The sequence below is a fragment of the Manis javanica genome, chromosome X, assembly GCF_040802235.1.
Source record: "Manis javanica isolate MJ-LG chromosome X, MJ_LKY, whole genome shotgun sequence".
Lineage (NCBI taxonomy): Eukaryota > Metazoa > Chordata > Mammalia > Pholidota > Manidae > Manis > Manis javanica.
The window spans coordinates 4,875,169-4,892,757 of NC_133174.1; the positions used below are offsets into that span (position 1 = coordinate 4,875,169).

The 17,589-nt window shown below is 46.1% G+C and overlaps 1 long non-coding RNA gene and 1 pseudogene across 1 annotated transcript in view; one reads left to right on the forward strand and one right to left on the reverse strand.

The window, feature by feature from the left end:
• Positions 1-17,589, reverse strand: part of LOC118971532 (uncharacterized) — a 235,389-nt gene that overhangs the window by 178,721 nt on the left and 39,079 nt on the right. The window contains exons 2-3 of the long non-coding RNA XR_012127588.1: positions 15,782-17,419; positions 97-309 (exon numbers count right to left, since the gene is read on the reverse strand). This is a non-coding gene — a long non-coding RNA (uncharacterized lncRNA). The remainder of the gene's footprint in view (positions 1-96; positions 310-15,781; positions 17,420-17,589) is intronic.
• LOC140847420 (coiled-coil domain-containing protein 122 pseudogene) lies at positions 729-2,012 on the forward strand (annotated as a pseudogene).

Sequence of the window (17,589 nt, forward strand, 5' to 3'; positions counted from 1 at the left end):
TGAGCTTTGCCCGCACTGTACAGAGGTGAGCAGCATTAAACAACTCCACAGAATGCGCCAAAGGAAAACAGACGCAGAATTTAAGCCTTTTTTTACCTTTTCCAAGGAGTCAAACGATGACTCAAGACCAGCGCATCAAAATCAAAGATGACAGGGGCTTCAGGGCTTCCAGAGATGAAAGGCAGAGCGTGGGGAGAGGACAAGGAGGCTGGGATGGCATGGGGAGGGCCTCTGAGCTAGCGTGATGCCAAAGAGCCATCGTCTCCAGCCAGGTAACTTCCCCTCTCACACGGAGCTTTACGGAAAGCACTTTAACAGAAACAAAAATGAGGCATTTTAGCAAAGAATGTTGCCACCACACTCTGCTGGCAAATATATTCCAGGACGTCAGTTTGCCCCCTCCGTAAAAGCCCCGTCTCGCTGGACTTCACATACTTGGGACTGCATTTCACTGGGCTGCCCCGGCGTCCAGGACGATTTGCAGGGAGAGCACAGCGGAGTAGTTTTGAACTCAATATATTTACCCTGGTGGTATTTGAAATGCGGCCCCTCTACAACCTCCCCAGGTGCTGGCAGGAAGCACAAAGATTACCCTATAGTTCTTAAATTCTTAGAATTTGACGACTGGTTTCTGCATAATCGGTCGGAAATCGCCTCTCCCTCACACTCTCCCGCCGTTGTGAAATATTTCTCTCTTTAGCTCACATCTCCCAGAGCACTTCTGCAGCATGACCGTAGAGAGGCAGCCCCCTGATACTGAGTGTGGCGGTGGATGCCACCTCACTGAGCAATCACGCCTACTTACAGGTAACTGCCTGGGCCTCTCACAAAGACAGATCCCAGGAGCAGGGGTGCTCTGACCCCAGTAACTGTGCACCGTGTTGCCTCCAACACTGGCTGCCTTTTTACTTGAAACATCATGATGTTTGGATGTGACTTGAGGGAATACGGTGCCCTCCCCCATAAGGCACTGTCCTTCCCAGAACACTTCCCCCAGTGTGCCTCATTTCCAGGCCGCAGGGAGGTGGCAGAGCAACCGAGATGGAGAATAGAGTTTAGTCCCTGGCTTGCAACAGGTGCCCAGTAAAAAGCTGCCTGCAAATCATTTATTGAAGAAACTTGCTGACGTGGTTCTTTCAGAGACAAAATGCAGGATATGCGTGCTTCTGATCCACCATCTCATCACCTCAGTCTTTCCTGTATATAAAATATGATTCCCGGAAGAACACGAACCAGAGCTGCCGAAGGGCCCTGTGGCCGGAGCCAGGAGGGAGTAAAGGTAAACCAAAAAGGGGAAAAGAAGCACAGAAGAATGTCAGCCAACAAAGAAAGGAAGAGTCATAGAGTTTCTGAAGAAGAATGAACTTCATGAGCTTGAAAAACAAACAGCATCTGTTTCTGCAGAAACTGAAGAAAAACACAAATTTATCAACAAGATGCTGCCATAGAAAATACCAAGCTTCAGTGTGGAAACCTGGAAACTCAAATCAAATCTTTACATACACAAGATGTAAAGCTTAAATTTGACACAGAAGCAGCCCAAAAAGACTTTGAGGAACACATGCTAAGATATAATGAATAAATATTATGCAAAAATGAAAGTACATAAAGATAGTTTGGGGGAGATACAAAGCAAATGGTCAGTCATGACTGAACCCCATGAAAAACGAGATCTTGTTAAAAAACTAATGACAATGAAAGAGGAACTTATACAAGATTCCCAAAATCCAGAAGGAAACCAGATGAAACAAGTACAGGAAGACATTACAAAGCTAAAGGCTCAAATTATAACTGTAAAAGAATCCATCATTGAAAAAACTTGTTTTCTTGAGGAAGAAAATAATATGCATGAAAAATTAAGAAAAGAAATAGAGGTACAACATAAGAGATATGGTGCAATTCTTAAGCATCTGCACTGTCAGGTGAACAAACTTCAGTCAAACAGAACACAATGGCAATGGAACATTGAACAACTGGAAAAAACCACAGCTGAACTAAGAATGAAAGATTAATATGGCCGTAGGACAATGTAGAGCACAGACTGCCTGCAAAAATTATGGGGCATAAGGATCAGCAAATCCTTTGGATTCTTAACAACCAGCATTCACAGTCAGCGGTCTGTCTGAATGAAAGATGCATTTTCTTTTTTTTTTAAATCAGTCATCTGTTTCAAAGTGCCTTCCAACCCCACAATTGATAGCAGTAGATAGACAATAGTTATGTTTACAGAAGAATCGTGGAAGACTCTGAATACTTTGTGTGTAAGATATACTGTACTCATGAATGCCTGTTTGTAAACATACAGCCTTCACTATCATATCAAGTAAAAATTTAGAAGAAAAACACTTGAATTTACAATGATTTTTAAATTGTTAAGATATTTTAAGTGATTGTTTCAAACTTTGTTACAATGTACTTTTTTACCACTGCCTTCATAATAGTCGTAAATACTGGCATTTACAATAAAAATAAATATGATTCCCACTGCCTTGGGATCTATACAAGTACCACATGTTCCTGAAAATAGCTGCAGATGCCTGAATGGCAGTTTCCACCTAAACAGAAACTTCATTATTAAAACCCAGGTCCAGAGTGTGATACCCATAAAAATGAATCTTCACAAATACACACACACACACACACACACACACACACACACTCAGTGCAAGAAACACAAAAATCCAAAACAATCTTTTATGCATCTGCAACTATTACTAATGTATTGGACCTTGTCAAATCATATTAAGCCTTCCACTTTATCCATGCCTGAATATCATCTACATTAATCTTTGGCCTTATTGGAAAAGATTGTGGGGACAATTTGCAAATCTGTAAAGAAGCAAATAAGGCTGTATATATATCACTAAGTGTTTCTCATTTATTTTGTACTGTTATACTCAGACTGTTTCTATTAAGTGCACCCAAGTTTGCCAAAGCTAACACATTAACTTTTCTGAAAAGCTCTGTTTTCCTAAATGTTTTATTCTGATGTGTGCGGCCCTGGAACAGGTTGAAAGAGTTTTTAAAAACAACTGGCTAGGGGGTTCATGGGAAGATGGCGGCGTGAGTAGTTCAGAGGAAATCTCCTCCCCAAAACATATATATATTTATGAAAATACAATAAATACAACTATTCCTAAAAGAGACACCAGTGGATGCAGTACAATAGCCAGGATACATCTACATCTGCGAGAACTCAGCATCACACGAAGGGGGTAAGATAAAAGCCGAGGCCAGGGGGGACCCGAATGCTCCCCCACCCCAAAACCCAGCAGGAAGAAAGGAGTCGGAACGGGGAGGGAGTGAAAGCCCAGGACTGCTAAACAACCAGCTCTAGAAATCCGCACCTGGAATGCAGACACAAGGAGCATGGGGTGCTGGATATTAGAGAAACCGAAAAGCAAGACCTGTGGACAGATCCCCACAACACGCACCCCTGAGAAAAAAGAAAAGCGAGTGCTCTCTGCAAGTCTTAAAGAAACACGGACCCCATAGCTGGATGAAGTTGTTGCAGCACACATAGCCAGCAGCTGGGAATCTTGGGGAAACTTGGGCGCCCTAAACCCTGGGGAGGCAGTGCAGCTCTGAGGCCCCTCATGGCACTAAGCAGCCTGCCAGTCGTTCTTCCAACTGGCACGGACCCCGACACACTGGCCCAGTAGCAGGAGAGGAGAGTGGCAGCGCACGCCAGGGGCAGAGGCGCCGGAAGGGACCCGGGGCAGATCTGTGCACCAACGGCACCAGATGGGACCAGGACAGGCTTGTGCGAGCCTGCAGTGGCACAACTGAAAAGCTGAGGCGCAGCTCGCGCGCACCGGCGGCAGTGGAGCCAGAGGAGCCGGGTTGAGGCCCGTGTGCACCTGCAGCGGAGCCAGAGGGAGCAGGCATGCTCCCAGCAGCCGAGCGGAATCCCAGCCCAAGGCACAGCTGCCCAGGCCAGATCGAAAGGCCACTGCTGGCACAGAGCTGCCCGGCAGGGTCACCGCTAGCACGGAGGAGGGCACCTGGCGTGCCTGGCACTCCCCGCAGGGCTCCGCACTGCTCTGACGGGCATCCCGCCCACAGTAGCTTAGGGGATTAACCCAGTGGCTGCTCCACGAGTGCAGGTAACCGTCACAGGCAGCGGAGAAGGGCAAGGCATCCAGCAAGCAGGAAAGGACTTTCTTCTCCCAGCTGACACACCCGCAACTTGCCTACAGCCACCGCTATCACCATGAAAAGGCGAAAAAATTTAGTCCACTCCAAAATAGTTCGGACAATCCCATAGAGAGGATCTGCAGAGACAGACCTAACCAGTCTGTCTCCATGAAAAAGAATTCAAAATAAAAATCATAAACATGCTGACAGAGCTGCAGAGAAATATACAAGAGCTAAGGGATGACATCCGGAGTGAGATTACAGAAATGAAAGAATCTCTGGAAGGATTTATAAGCAGAATGGATAAGGTGCAAGAGGCCATTGATGGAACAGAAACCAGAGAACAGGAATGCATAGAAGCTGACACAGAGAGAGAGAGATAAAAGGATCTCCAGGAATGAAACAATATTAAGAGAACTGCTCAGACTATGGAAGCACACAGAATTCCCAACAGAAGGGACCCAAGGACGGCAACACCAAGACACATAATACTTAAAATGGCAAAGATCAAGGACAAGGACAGAGTATTAAAGGCAGCCAGAGAGAGAAAAAAGGTCACCTACAAAGGAAAACCCATCAGGCTATCATCAGACTTCTCAACAGAAACCTTACAGGCCAGAAGAGAATGGCATGATATATTTAATGCAATGAAACAGAAGGGCCTTGAAACAAGGATACTGTATCCAGCATGATTATCATTGAAATATGAAGGAGGGATTAAACAATTCCCAGACAAGCAAAAGTTGAGGGAATTTGCCTCCCACAAACCATCTCTACAGGGCATCCTACAGGGACTGCTCTAATTGGGAGCACTCCTAAAAAGAGCACAGAACAAAACACCCAACATGGAGGAGAATGAATAATAAGGGAGAGAACTAATCATCAGACTGTGTTTATAATAGCTCAATAAGCAAGTTAAGTCAGACAGTAAGGTAGTAAACAAGCTAACCTTGAACCTTTGGTAACCACAAATCTAAAGCCCGCGATGGCAATAAGTACATATCTTTCAATAATCACCCTAAATGTAAATGGACTGAATGCACCAATCAAAAGACACAGAGGAATAGAATGGATAAAAAAGCAAGGCCCATCTATATGCTGCTTACAAGAGACTCACCTCAAACCCAAAGACATGCACAGATTAAAAGTCAAGGGATGGAGAAAGATATTTCATGCAAACAATAGGGAGAAAAAGCAGGTGTTGCAATACTAGTATCAGACAAAATAGCCTTGAAAATAAAGAAAGTAAAAAGAGATAAAGAAGGACATTACATAATGAAAAAGGGCTCAGTCCAACAAGAGGATATAACCATTATAAACATATATGCACCCAATACAGGAGCACCAATTAAAGAAAGTAAAAAGAGATAAAGAAGGACATTACATAATGAAAAAGGGCTCAGTCCAACAAGAGGATATAACCATTATAAATATATATGCACCCAATACAGGAGCACCAATATATGTGAAACAAATACTAACAGAATTACAGGAGGAAATAGAATGCAATGAACTCATTTTGGGAGACATTAACACACCACTCACTCCAAAGGACAGATCCACCAGAGAGAAAATAAGTAAGGACACAGAGGCACTGAACAACACACTAGAACAGATGGACCTAATAGACATCTACAGAACTCTACACCCAAAAGCAGCAGGATACACATTCTTCTCAAGTGCACATGGAACATTCTCCAGAATAGACCACATACAAGGCCACAAAAAGAGCCTCAGTAAACTCCAAAAGATTGAAATCCTACGAACCAACTTTTCAGACCACAAAGGAATAAAAGTAGAAATAAACTGTACAAAGAAAGCAAAAAGGCTCACAAACACATGGAGGCTTAACAACACGCTCCTAAATAATCAATGGATCAATGACGAAATCAAAATGGAGATCCAGCAATATATGGAAACAAACAACAACAACACAAAGCCGCAACTTCTGTGGGACGCAGCGAAAGCAGTCTTAAGAGGAAAGTATACAGCAATCCAGGCATATTTAAGGAAGGAAGAACAATCCCAAATGAATGGTCTAATGTCACAATTATCGAAATTGGAAAAAGAAGAACAAATGAGGCCTAACGTCAGCAGATGGAGGGACATAATAAAGATGAGAGAAGAAATAAATAAAATCGAGAAGAATAAAACAATAGAAAAAAATCAATGAAACCAAGAGCTGGTTCTTGGAGAAAATCAACATAATAGATAAGCCTCTAGCCAGACTTATTAAGAGAAAAAGAGAGTCAACACACATCAACAGAATCAGAAATGAGAAAGGAAAAATCACGACGGAGCCCACAGAAATACAAAGAATTATTAGAGAATACTATGAAAACCTATATGCTAACAAGCTGGAAAACCTAGGAGAAATGGACAACTTCCTAGAAAAATACAACCTTCCAAGACTGACTAAGAAAGAAACAGAAAATCTAAACAGACCAATTACCAGCAACGAAACTGAATCGGTAATCAAAAAACTACCCAAGAACAAAACCCCCGGGCCAGATGGATTTACCACAGAGTTTTATCAGACATACAGAGAAGACATAATACCCATTCTCCTTTTTTTTCCAAAATTCTCCTATTTTTTCCAAAAAATAGAAGAGGAGGGAATACTCCCAAACTCATTCTATGAAGCCAACATCACCCTAATACCAAAACCAGGCAAAGATCCCACCAAAAAAGAAAACTACAGACAAACATCCCTGATGAACATAGATGCAAAAATACTCAACAAAATATTAGCAAACCGAATTCAAAAATACATCAAGAGGATCATATACCATGACCAAGTGGGTTTCACCCCAGGGATGCAAGGATGGTACAACATTTGAAAATCCATCAACATCATCCACCACATCAACAAAAAGGACAAAAACCACATGATCATCTCTATAGATGCTGAAAAAGCATTTGACAGAATTCAACTTCCATTCATGATAAAAACTCTCAACAAAATGGGCATAGAGGGGAAGGACCTCAACATAATAAAGGCCATATATGATAAACCCACAGCTAAGATCATACTGAACAGCGAGAGGCTGAAAGCTTTTCCTCTGAGATCAGGTACAAGACAGGGATGCCCACTCTCCCCACTGTTATTCAACATAGTACTGGAGGTCCTCGCCATGGCAATCAGACAAAACAAAGAAATACAAGGAATCCAGATTGGTAAAGAAGAAGTTAAACTGTCACTATTTGCAGATGACATGATCATGATATTGTACATAAAAAACCCTAAAGACTCCACTGCAAAACTACTAGAACTAATATCGGAATTCAGTAAAGTTCCAGGATACAAAATTAACACACAGAAATCTGTAGCTTTCCTATACACTAACAATGAACTAATAGAAAGAGAAATCAGGAAAACAATTCCATTCACAATAGCATCAAAAAGAATAAAATACCTAGGAATAAACCTAACCAAGGAAGTGAAAGACCTATACCCTGAAAATTATAAGACACTCTTAAGAGAAATTAAAGAGGACACTAACAAATGCAAACTCATCCCATGCTCTTGGCTAGGAAGAATTAATATCATCAAAATGGCCATCCTGCCCAAAGCAATATACAGATTCGATGCAATCCCTATCAAATTACCAACAGCATTCCTCAGTGAACTGGAACAAATAGTTCAAAACTTCATATGGAAACACCAAAGACCCCGAATAGCCAAAGCAATCCTGAGAAGGAAGAATAAAGTAGGGGGGATCTCGCTCCCCAACTTCAAGCTCTACTATAAGGCCATAGTAATCAAGACAATTTGGTAATGGCACAAGACCAGAGCCACAAACCAGTGGAACAGATAGAGAGTTCAGACATTAACCCAAACATATACGGCCAATTAATATACGATAAAGGAGCCATGGACATACAATGGGGAAATGACAGTCTCTTCAACAGATGGTGCTGGCAAAACTGGACAGCTACATGTAAGAGAATGAAACTGGATCACTGTCTAACCCCATGCACAAAAGTAAACTCCAAATGGATCAAAGACCTGAATATAAGTCACAAAACCATAAAACTCTTAGAAAAAAACATAGGCAAAAATCTCATGGACATAAACAGGAGTGACTTCTTCATGAATATATCTCCCTGGGCAAGGGAAACAAAGGCAAAAATGAACAAGTGGGACTATACCAAGCTAAAAAGCTTCTGTACAGCAAAGGACACCATCAATAGAACAAAAAAGTATCCTACAGTATGGGAGAACATATTCATAAATGACAGATCTGATAAAGGATTGACATCCAAAATATATAAAGAGCTCACACGCCTCAACAAACAAAAAGCAAATAATCCAATTAAAAAATGGGCAGAGGAGCTGAATAGACAGTTCTCTAAAGAAGAAATCCAGGTGGCCAACAGATAGGTGAAAAGATGCTCCACATCGCTAATCATCAGAGAAATGCAAATTAAAACCGCAGTGAGATATCACCTCACACCAGTAAGGATGGCCATCATTGAAAGACAAACAACAACAAATGTTGGTGAGGCTGTGGAGAAAGGGGAACCCTCCTACACTGCTGGTGGGAATGTAAATTAGTTCCACCATTGTGGAAAGCAGTATGGAGGTTCATCAAAATGCTCAAAACAGACCTACCATTTGACCCAGGAATTCCACTCCTAGGAATTTACCCTAAGAACACAGCAATCAAGTTTGAGAAAGACAGATGCACCCCTATGTTTATCGCAGCACTATTTACAATAGCCAAGAATTGGAAGCAACCTAAATGTCCATCAGTAGATGAATGGATAAAGAAGATGTGGTACACATACACAATGGAATATTACTCAGCCAAAAGAAAAAAACAGATCCTACCATTTGCAACAACATGGATGGAGCTGAGGGTATTATGCTCAGTGAAATAAGCCAGGCGGAGAAAGACAAGTACCAAATGATTTCACTCATATGTGGAGTAAAAGAACAAAGGAAAACTGAAGGAACAAAACAGCAGCAGAATCACAGAACCCAAGAATGGACTAACAGTTACCAAAGGGAAAGGGACTGGGGAGGACGGGTGGGAAGGGAGGGATAAGGGTGGGGGAAAAGAAAGGGGGCATTACGATTAGCATGTATAGTGCATGGGGTGTACAGGAGGGCTGTGCAACACAGAGAAGACAAGTAGTGATTTTACAGCATCTTACTATGCAGATGGACAGTGAGTGTGAAGGAGTATGTGGGGGGGACTTGGTGAAGGGGGGAGCCTAGTAAACATAATGTTCTTCATGTAATTGTAGATTAATGATACCAAAATAAAAATATAAAATAAAATAAAAAACAACTGGCTAGTTTTGAATGCAGACAGCTTCACAAAAAGACAGCACCTCGTCGCCCAAATAAAGCTGTCTTGAGTAAACCCTGCACACAGCACTTACACCAGCCATAAACCTCACTCTGCGAGGAGGAGACCCCTCTATCATCAATCCTGTCACTCCCCTCTCTTTCTCTCTGTCCCCTTCTGCCCTCAAGCCATTTCTTCCTGCTTTTACCTGTCAGTGAGCATCACGGCAGAATAACAGAGGTCAGACAGTCATTGTCCCCTAACCATGGAACACCCTTCCCTAACCATGGAACATCTGAATATTTGAAAATAACAGAAGTCAGGTTCATCTTTCAGTTTTGCAAATTTCCATAATGCCATACATATCAGTGGGCCATAAGTTAATATAATCACTAGATAAAAATCCTCAAATCTTCAAGGTATTTTCAAAAGCAAAATATTTTTATTATTGCATAGTGGACATACCCCTGGTCCACTCCACCTCCCGAAAAAGTGGTGAGCCTCCTGTTACGTAAAGTTTCAAATTCTATTATGAAGCAATTACTCATTTTCATGGGAGGGAAGAGAAAGATGGCAACATTCACTGCCCAGATTCAGAAACTGGAACAAATGCAAACTACCAAATGGTCTTCAGCTAAAACAAAGACCCAACATTTCAAATTTAGCCAAGATCCTAAGCCAAGCTAACTCATAACAATGAATTAATCGTACAGCTGGTTGTCATGGCGACCTCATTTTGGTTTTACAGAATCTAGGTGTCAGATGATGCCTAAGAGATATGACTGCAAAATATTGTGGAAATAATGAAAAATGGGCATGGTTTGGATCCCCAGCATCACTGACCTTCTTAAGTTTAAACAACCTTTTAAATCTACCTGAAAATACTCCCAACAGCACTCAGGCCTCTTGATTTATGGTAACAATTTGATCTTGTTTTCTCTTCTCTTCACAAAGCTAACCTACTTTGAATATGCTGAACGATTTAACCACCTCAACAGATCTCTGATCAAAGCAACTGTGAAATAATTTCCCCCACTTTGTACAGCAAAATCCTGTAAGTAAGTCCACAGTATGGAGAAGAGAGAATGCAATTCAAAAGGCGTGGAGACAGGGCTGAGAGAAGAAGACAGATTTGCTAATATTACCACACGGAATTGTTTCTTTTGTTTTCTTAAATCTCAGCTGGGAGGCAGCAACAACTGAAACAATGTTCTCCCAGTATGGCTGGTGGGTTCAAAATGCTTTAGGGAATGAAATGACTTTCTAATCACAAAATCTACTAGACTGGAATAGCCTAAAAGAGGCCACAGAATGCTAGCAGCCTTGCCCCCCTCGGAAGTTAACACGAGGAGGAAGAGAAGGCGGTGGCACTACCGCGCTGGAGGCCATCCCTGGAAGTAAAGCCTGTGAGAGGCCCTGCCGTGAGAGAAGGAACCCAGGAGTCCTTTCTCCTGGCCTCCTCCGTGCGCATCTAAAGCCCCCAGGTCGGCCTCCAGAGGTGAGGAGATTGCCAAGTCAGCAGGTGCCATTTGCTGCGGACAGGATAAGTCTGAACTTGTAGTAGGAACGAAAAATCAGTGTCCTCCCTGAAGACCTTTGTAAGCTCGGACTCTTTCAGAAGGAAAGTGCTGATCATGGATGAGTCCAATGCAAAGGCAAGACGTTACCCTGACGGCAGACAGCCCAAGCCTGGGCGGCCCAATGGGTGGGGAACCTACTTTCTCCAGCCTGCTCAACCCCCCTGGCCCCGGGCTGGGAGCCTATTATGGGAGGAAAGAAAGAGCCTCAGTCTCTGCCCAGGGTATAGAGTCAGCCCTAGAGCCGTGGGGTTCCACTTCAGCCCCACAGGAACCGGAGAGCCCTGGAGGGCTCATCCACCAGAGGCTGGCCCCACCCGATTCCGCAGGTCCAGGCTGGGGCCCTGGAATGTGCATTTCCAGCAGCTCCCCACTTTCCCATCTTTGCAGAAGCGCCTGGAGTTTCACTAAATAAGCTGTGTGTAGATTGGAGATCCGGGCTGCAAGTGCACCCTCAGACGCTGCCTCTTGACCCCACGCACTGGGGTGCTGTTGAAGCACACATCCTTTAATACCTGTGTGACTGCTGGACACTTTAGACTCGGATGGGATGCAGACCGCCCAGGTTAGAATCCCAGCTCCACGGTTACCGTGTGGTCTAGAGGAAGCCTCCTGAGTTCTGGAGGCTCAGTGAATGGAGGGGACCTGCATAGGGTCATCACGGGGGGCTGAGAATGAAGTGCGGCGATGAGCACCCGGACTGGCCGGGGGGCAGAGCACCCAGGAAATGCGGTGGCTCTCATTTCTTATTGTTACCAGCCTATCATATGAGTCACATAACACGACTGACTCTATAAATCTGCGTCAGCGAACTGTAATCCTTAAATCACTTGAACGCAGCCACTGCTGGTTTCCGTGACTCTATTTCCGCCAGATCCGTAGGTTAGCACCTCCCTGGCCCAGAGGATGCAAAACAGAAATAGAAAAGTGTATTGTGCTTGTATGATTAAGAACACTATTAAGAAATTGGGGGTGGAGGGAAAATATGGAAAGAAGTAAAAGAATAGCTTAAGGAGTAAATGTTACGGCCACAGGAAACATGTGGTTATGTATCCAGGTAAATGCTATGCCAGATTTCATCTGATGCAGCGAGGATTGTCTGGGAAGAAAAGGGATTGTATAGCCATTTGATATTTTTTAAAGGGAGGGAGACCCAGACAGAGGGAGACATGGAGTGGGGAGAAGGGAAAGGGAGGGGGTAAGGTAAAGAAAAAGGAAATGGAAAGAAAGAAGCCTAAGCAAAGGGAAGAGAAATGTGTCCGAGCTTCAGCTGGTCTTCATTTAGCTGGACACAGGCGGAGGCGGCCTGCGGCTGGGCTGTTTTGTCTGACGCACCCGTGCAATGCTCTCCCCGCTGTCTGAACAGCAGTCTGAAACCCAAGCACGGCCTGGCAACAGAAGGCTCAGCAGCCACCGTGCCCTGGAAGCTGCTTCCCTTCACAGGAGCGCCGGGCATCTTTGGTTACCTGAGCACTGCAGCCTGGTCTCCAGGCAACAGACACCCTCGCCATCTAGAGCAGCGAACGTGACTGCTCCCAGGCCTGCCGCTCCTTCTCCTGATTGCTAAGGAGGTGGGTTTAAAGAACCTCTCTCTTCCAAAATCAGTATGCTCCTCCTGACCCATTAATTCTGTGAAGCTGCAGTCTAGCGTGTGGGGCCTCAAAATCATTTCTGATTGCACACAAGCATTAGAGTGAACAGCATAGTGGGAAAACAAACAAAAACACAAGTACAGGAGAGGTTACCACGGGTTAGGGACCATAATAAAGAGAAACACGCAAACAAAAGTGCACTTGCACACACGTATGCAAACCGCACACGTGCTCTACGCAGTGCTACACACACCTACATGCATGCATACATACACAAACACGTGAGCACACATGCACACATGTGCACACGGCCACGTCCGCACATGCATGCACACTGTTAAATTAATGAAGCAAGGAGGCCATTAGACAGAGGGGGCTCTAATGCCCTGGTGGCCCCCAGTAGCAAACCAAAACCTAAGCCCATCAGTGCCTCAAGGTTACTCAAGCAAAACCTAAGGGTAACCACTCACAGCCAACTCGGCAGGAGACAGGCCATCAGTAACTTCCCTGCTTGGCTCCCGCCTCTCTACAGTCTCCCCAGCTCCACCCGGGTGGGGCTCCTAACTACTTGCGGTTGAGTACTGCCTGATTGGAATCCCTTTTTGCTCCAATAAACTCTTAAAATTGTTAAATGCCTCAGTTAATCTTTTAGCCGTACACATGCAGACACACACACACAGCCATATACACAATGCACGTGCATATCCACCCACATGCATTAGTGTGGTGAGCTCCAATTCTCACCAACTAAGAAACTGAATGAGCTGTAGATGTTACGGGCTTCTTTCAAGGTTTGAAACCGTGAGCGGGGGCAACAACACCCTGCAGGCTAAGGCTTTGAATTTGGGCCTCCACTACTCTCCAGTCGCCGACTGGAGTCCTGCAACGAGCCTCAGGGGACAGCGGGCATCACACAGTCTCCCGTCCCAGGGGCAGCCTGGCCATCCCAAGCCCCTGTGAAGTACAAGGAAGCTTCCCTTAGCAGGCGACCAAGTCAAAGGAAGGTGGTGGCCCCTGCATCTCCCGTGCCAACCTTCCGCTAACAGGCTGACCATGATTCAACATGTAACCCCAGTCCTCATCTATTCAGAGACTTACTACTGGACAAAAGGGAGGACACTACTGTTCCCTGTGAACCAAAGCTTGAACGGTAAAACAAAATGAGACAGCCCAGAGAGCAATAAGCAGGGGCCTGGCACCCCCTCCACCTGTCTGCCCTTTACACCAGGAACTAGGTCCTTCCGGAGGTAGCAGATGCCCAGGTAGGGCCCAGGGGTGGGAGAGAGGGGTAAGGACCAGTAGGGTTCAGCCTCCCGCCCTACTCCCAGTCTGCAGACAAGAGTCAGCCCCACTGACACGGACAAAGAGTTCATTCAATGCTTTCTGGATATGCAAAAGGACCAAAACCCTCACAAGCAAATTGCCTTTCTCCTCTCTTGATGTCTTTACTCTTATGTAAATGTGTTCCCAAAAAAACACCACTGTGTTTTCTGTAAAGTGACACCACGAACCTATCTACAGTCTTCTGACTGTCTGGGTGCCTGGCAAACATCTTTAAATCCTATCAAAACGTGGCCTGGATGTGCGACGTCTAAACAGGAGATGAGGGGCAAGGCGAGGTCCCCTGGGAGACAGCTAAGCAGTGGCTTCCCGAAGGGCTGCTGCTCCTCATCTCTGTGCGACAGTGTTAAGTTATCAGAACAAATCGGCGCATAAATGAAACCTAATTTCCAGAATGAAAAGTTTAAAATGGAAAGATATTCTTTTTGTTTACTGGTATGGTTTTAACTCAAACTGAGTTGCATCCATCAAGTCCTGATGTCTAACACCATCGTTCTACAAAGAGTTTCCAGTCAATTTTAATGCTGCTTTTTGTTCCACATCTTCAAAAGTTAGTATGATGAATGTTAGAGTGTTCAATAGGGGTTAACATTAAATTGCTAAGCTGTCATCAATAGAAAGAAAAGGAAAGCCATGGAAGCATTGCATTCAAAATCACCAGGGGCACGTGCTCGCGTGTATGTGTGGGGGTGGGGGTGGGAGTGAGAGAGACAGAGAGAGAGAGATCCTTCTGGGTGACACACTGTTTTTATACTATTTCATTTCAGAATGACAGGAAAGATTGCATTTCAATTTAGTCTTGTCTGTCTGGGGAACAATTCATCATATGTTAAGAATAATCAATCGCAATGAAAAGATATTTTGTGCTAATCCATAGATAAAAAGAGTAATATTGGTGTATTAAAAGGCTCCACTTTTGTTTTAATCATATGAAGTGGATGTGCCAGCTAACTCCCTGTGAATGGATTAGGTCAAATATTACCTGAGGTTCACTGGGCTCAGTTTCTATTTGCATTGCACCATGTGCTATTTGTACCTTAAAAACCATGTCCATATTTAATTATCCAATTGTTCAATGCACTATAACCATATCTTGTAATCACGACAAAAATAGAAGGGAGGAGGCACCATTCGGGGCCCCACTGAGCAAGGCTGATGCTCACTCACTCAACCCCTCGCCCATATAAATTACCTGCACAACCTCCATTGCTTGGAGATGAAAATTCAGTTTCTCACCTACCACCTGTATGTCTCCATTTGGCTCCTGGACAGGGCTCTAATATTCTCTTTGCAAGTGTAAAGGAAAGAAGCCTGTGAAAGTCCACAGCAGGATGAAGGAGACATAATACTCAATTATACAGCAGCCTCCGGTACCGATGCAGAGTCCCACATAAACTCAGCGGCCAAGCGTTGGCCCCTTGATCCTCCTGAGAGCTGACATTCTCACTTTTTAAAATTCAACTGCATTTCTTATACCCACTACATATTTACATCTTATTTACCTTTCTTCTTTGAATTCCCATGCCATTTCTGATTTTTCCAAATTAGTAAGTACCAAAAAGTATTTAAGCATAAGGACTTAGTAAGTACTGAAAAGTATTTATGCCACAAACGGGGAATATTATTACGGGCACTGTGGTAGCACAAACATTGCCACAGCCCAGCACGAGGGCAGGGAACTTTATAGGGATTTCCAGTGGCCATGGCTGGACCCTGGTATTACGTATTAGTTATCTACTGCTGTGGAACAAATTGCATGAAAACTTTAATAGTGTAAAATAGCTATGACCGGTACTTGCCAGAGTCTGTACGTGTCAGCAATGTGGGAAGAGCTTACCCGGGTGGTTTTGGTTCAAGGTCTCCCATGAGGTTGCAGTCGAGAGGTCAGTTCAGTGAGAGGTGTCGTCATGGGAAGGCTGACTGGGGCGGGAGGACCGAATGCCACACTGGGTGTGGACAAGGCTGGCAATCCGGTGCGCGCAGTTGTTCAGTACAAAGACCCCTGCACGCGGCTGCTTAACTGTTTCCATGACGTCACAACCACTTTCCCCAGAGCAGGAACTGAAGAGGAACCGAGGGGCAAGTGGCAATGCCTTTCATGCCCTATGGTCCAAAGTCACCCGTCACCATTTCCATAATACCCTACTAGTTATACTATGGTCCCACCAGCCTCATCAAGCTGGAGGGAACTGGGCAAGGCAGTGAGTCAGGAAGGACAGCATCTTGGAGGCTGGCGGCCCCGTCACTTCCCAGAAAACGAGACAATTGTCCAAACCCACGGACATGCTGGAACTTCAGCGGAAGATGGGTCGGGACGGAGTCTAGGGCCTGGAGACTGGTTCACCGGACAGGAGGATGGCCACCGGCCCCGACAGCAGCGCCCTAAGGGGCACGGCAAACACCGGGCCCTGCGGACGTGAGGAGGCCGCGCAAGAGGGAGGGCGACCCAGTCCCGGGAGTGGCGGGAGCAGCCAGGTTCCCAGCAACACAGGGGCCTGGAGTCGAGCACACGGCGGGGCTGTCGGTCCCGGGGAGCCACTCGGCTCGGGGCAGGATTCCGGCAGTGGCCGGGGAGGGAGCGTGCACCCCTCAGACAGGACGGGCTTGGGGCGCGCAGGCCTCCGCAGGCCGGAACTGGAACCACGACGCGGAGCGGCGCCGAACGTGCGCGGCAGCCCCGGCGCCGTCACGCAGACGCCCCCTGGCGGCCAGTCCTGCCGGCGCCCGCCGTCCGCGAGGCGGGAGGGCCGCTGTGAGCAGTGCGGCGCCCCTCGGGGGTCCCCGTCCCGCGCCCCGCACCTCCTGCGCCGGCCTGCGCGCCTCCTCCGGGCGCCCTCCGCCCGCGGCCCCGGGTGGCTGCGGCCTCTCCGCAGCCTCCGGGGTCCGACCCTCCCGCGCTGCCACCGTGTGCCTGAGCCGAAAGCTCTGGAAGGATGGGCACGCGGGAGCCTGCGGGGCCGCACGCTGGCTGGAGGGGCCGCAAGCGCACCGGGCGCGCCGGGAGCCTACTGTGCCGTTCAGATGCCTGAGGTCCCGCACGCATACCCGGATCCAGGGCCGGAGGTCCTGATTACTGAGGTGTGCACGCCTGAAGTGCTGTACAGGTGCCTGAGGTCCAAATGCCCGAGGCTCGGGTGCCCGAGGTCCAGATATCCGAGGTCTAGATGCCCAGGATCCAGATGCCTGACGTCCGGCTGTCTCACATACCCTATAGATGCCTGAGGTCCATGTGGCGAAGCTCCAGGTGCCCGCGCTCCAGATGCCAGGAGATGAGGCAGAGGTTGTGAGGCAAGCTCTTAACATCTTCATGTCCATGTGGAGGCCTACGTCTGAAGCTAATAGAGACTTATTTCTGGTGTAACATGCCTCTGGGGCTGGCAGTCGCTCACACAAACAGAATGACACGTGTTTCTGGAATTCTCTGGGACTTGCAGTCAGTTTTGCCAGATGGTCACCGTCACTCCAGGCACGGCATCTGTGTTCAAGGCAGAAGTAGAGGAGAGGGGTCAGCATCTACAGTGTCGATAGCTTTCATCAAGAAAGCAACGACTTACCTTGGGAGCTCCCAGAGCATTTCTGTGTATGTCTGATTGCCCAAACACAGGTTCTGAGACCAACTTTACCACCTGCAAGGCTGGGCAAGCA